Consider the following 4,001-nt stretch of genomic DNA (forward strand, 5'->3'; position numbering starts at 1 on the left):
CCTCCCTCTACACCTCCTCGGTGACTTCATCCAGTCCAAGAGCTCAAACAGACCTGTGTGCTGAATGAGCTCCACTCTCCGACATCCAGCAGCCCGTTTGATTATGCCACCTTGATGTCCTTTAGGCAGCTCAAATTTAAGGTGCAGACAGGCGTATGCATGTGTCAGAACTCGGCGAATGCACGCTGAAGATTTGCGCATTTCGCCTTGTATGCAAATTTTACATCACAAGGAAAAAGCTGGAAACAAGTGACGCGTGCTGAGGTATGAAGAGGGAAGTGCGTTGATGTCTGCAATTCAAATGCATTACAAAAGTAAGATGGGCTGAGGGATGGATGGATAGAAGTACAGTAAGGTGGTAGTTGAGATGTTGTCTGTGGGTATTCACTGTAAAAGTCTTTCCCAGTTGCTTTTTGAAAATTTGCGGTATAAAACGTTGAGGGACTTGTACTGTGTGAGACTCTTTTACGTGTGCACCATCTCTTCTCCCCCCGCCTCCCCTCCCCCCATCACACACATACACACACTGCCCCAACTCAATCTTTGCTTTTTGGTAAATCTGCCAGTTCCTGAAGCCAGCAAGTCAGGTTTCTCTACTCTCCTGTCTCTCCCCCTCCGTCGGTCTTTCTCTCTTTTGCCTTTTATACCCCCATTCAATCCACGAACAGATCTGAGCTATTCTCCCTTCAGTCTTTGTGCTTCTCACCATCAGCATTGCTATTACTCTGGATCAAACCATCCTCATCTCTTGCCTGGGCTACTGTAATAGTTCCCTAACCGGGGAATTACTCCTGCCTGTATCCACCTACAGTCACTTCTCCCCAGTTAGAGTGTTGTTTTTTACATGTAAATGAGATCTAATTCCTCTGCTCAAAACCCTCCAATAGCTTCCTATTGCTTTTTTTGAAAAAGCCAGTGCCTTAAGCTGCCCTGCAAAGGCCTGCACAAACTCTGGGCACCCCCACTCCCCTGCTTCTCTCCAGGCCCTCCAGCAGCCTCTGCACAGCTCTCTGAACAATGTGCTCCTCCTTCCTTCCCTACCTCAGGGCTTTATCACCCTCTGTGATGCTGGAGCAAGGCTTCCCCGGGCTACACTTCGTAGCTTGCTTTTTTATTTTATGTGCCAACCACCACCTGCTTCTGCACGGGTAAAATGAGGCAGATGTGAACAGTGTAGAAGGTAGAAGTCGTAAAGAGGACCCCATTCTGAAAAGACCGTGCCGTATGGTTCCCTCCGTGTCCTCGGGGCGTCAGTTCCAGGACGTCTGTGGACACCAAAATCCACGGATGCGCAAGCCCCTCATATAAAACGGTGTAGTATTTGCATATAACCTATGGACATCCTCCCGTATACGCTAAGTCATCTCTAGATTACTTATAATACCTAATACAATGTAAATGCTACGGAAATAGTTTCCAGCATTCTGGTGGAAACTTTACGGAATTTTCTTTCCGAATACTTTCGATCTAAGGTTGGTTGAATCCGTGCATGTGGAACCTGCGGATCCGGAGGGCCAACCGTATAGCCTTGTGACTTGCTTCCTACAAGCTTCTGAGCAAAAGCTCGAACAGCATGCTGTACCGTGCTCTCTTCGCCCCTTTGCCGTGGGCACCTGGCAGTGTTCCAGGTAGTGACTATTCCAATAGCCTGGTTTCTGGAGTGAGGAACGTGACCAACCCTCAATGAACATGTAGTACAGAATTTTGATCCGTAGCTGGTTGAATCCAGAGATGTGGAACCCACATATACAGAGGGCCAACTATGTTATGATATTCTGGAAAAGGCTAAACGATGGTGACAGTAACGATATCATTGGTTTCCAGAGGTTGGGGTGGAGGGAGGGATGAAAAGGCAGAGCACAGAAGACTTTTAGGGCGGGGAAGGCGTTCTGGATGATATTACAATGGGACTACATGTCAAAGGTACAATACCCAGAGCGAACCCTAAGATAAGCTATGGACTTTGGGTGATGACGATGTGTCAACGTAGGTTCGCCAGTGGCAACAAACGTACCACTGTGGTGAGGGATGTTGATAGTGAGGGGAGGCTTTGTGTGTCTTGGGGGGCAGAATGTATATGGGAACTCTGCACTTGCCATTCAGGTTTGCTGTGAACCTAAAACTGCTCTAAAAAGTAAAGTCTGTCTTAGAGAGAAGATACTGCGCATTTAAATTTGAAAAGGAGAAGAGTGGAAGTAAAAATAAGCCATGGCACAGGAAGTAAGCCCCTCTCTTCCACGATAATGCGTATGAATGAAAATTCGTGTCTATGGGCCTCACACCTCTTAAAGGCCGCTTCCATCCTGTGAGGCTTTGTGGGGTAACTATCAGAGACTCTAAAGCTATAGCCTAGGTCAGTCAGCAGCCACACCTCTGGCCACTGGAAACGCGTGGGTCTCATCAGTGCCAGAGGAAGATGCTGAGCGGCATCCGGGTTGGACGGTCCCCAGAGTGCCCACAGCTGCAGTGGAAATTGCCTCTGCTGCTGTCATCCTAAGGAGCCTCCACTGTTACTCCTGTGGAGCCAATGGCTCAGTCCATAGGAAGTCCCAGGCTATTGAGAGGGGGTCTCTACTTACGCTTTCCTCTTTCCTCTGACCAAAATAATAACTGTTGAATGAAGTGACCGTGTCCTCAAAAGTCATCTGCTAGAAAATGCAAGTTTACTGGGAAGGCTACTGACACCAGGGCCTTATACCCCACTGACACCAGGGCCCTGGGAAACTGAGCACAGGACAGCTCAATCTGGATGTGGATAAAGGAGAGGAGAGCCTAAACATTAGAGTCCTCTAATCCCAAATTCGAGTACAACAGTCCAAGTGGGGCACTTCCGTACGAGGACCTGGATGAAAGAGAGATATGGGGAGAAAGAGAAAGGAAAAAAGATGGAGTTTCCTTAAAGTTAAGGCCAATTAAAAATGTCTAAGGTTATTCCTCATTCTAAACTGTTCTAATGAACCCTGCTAGTTCCCAGTGCCACAGTAACTTTCCACTTCAACTTTGCCTTCTCTGTGCCCTAGACCAGCAGTTCTCAAACATTTCCAACTCAGAACCACTTTACACTCTTAACATTATTGAAGACCACAGAGTGCTTTTTTCATGGACTATATTTATCCATATCCACCTATTAGAAATGAAAATAGAGAAATGTTTAAAACACAAGCACAAGAAATTCCCTAGCGGTCCAGTGGTTAAGACTGCACTTTCACTGCCGAGGACCCGGGTTCAATCCCTGGTTGGAGAACTAAGATCCCACAAGCCAAGACGTGCAGCGGCCAAAAAAATAAAGTAAATAAAATGAAAAAAAAAAACCCACACAAGCACACACATCATATATGTCACAGAGCAGCAACATTATCACACGTCAACAGACAGCTTTGGCAGTTTCCTCTGCCCACAGCAAACTGCAATTGGTATTCAACCTCATGCTATTTGCGATGTACCTTCTTCCAGGCTCTTTTGTTTTCTTTACCGCTCTGGTCATAAAACTAGCTTCTGTATCATCGCCCAATCATGCCTTTATTGTAAGCAAAAATTATTCTATACTTATTTTTTTAACTAGAAAAATAATTTAATTATATCATACATAAATAATAAACGTTTCAACTTTATCACCAATGATGACTTACGTAGGTATCACTGTGTCAATCACATCTTCTCATTTAATATCTTCATAAAATATTCAGTTAAACACAATGAAATATTATATCTGTGCATAGAAAAAAAAAGTCATTCAAACTGAATTAATCCATTGACACCATCAAGATGAGTGATGTATTTACGAGGCACACTTTTTTTTTTTTTTTTTGGCTGCTTTGGGTCTTCGTTGCTGTGCGCGGGCTTTCTCTAGTTGCGGCGAGCGGGGGCTACTCTTCATTGCAGTGCGCGGGCTTCTCAGTGCGGTGGCTTCTCTTGTTGCAGAGCACGAGCTGTAGGCCTGGGGGCTTCAGTAGTTGTGGCACGTGGGCTCAGTAGTTGTGGCTCGCGGGCTCTAGAGCGTA

Source organism: Pseudorca crassidens, chromosome 5 (genome assembly GCF_039906515.1).
Source record: "Pseudorca crassidens isolate mPseCra1 chromosome 5, mPseCra1.hap1, whole genome shotgun sequence".
NCBI lineage: Eukaryota > Metazoa > Chordata > Mammalia > Artiodactyla > Delphinidae > Pseudorca > Pseudorca crassidens.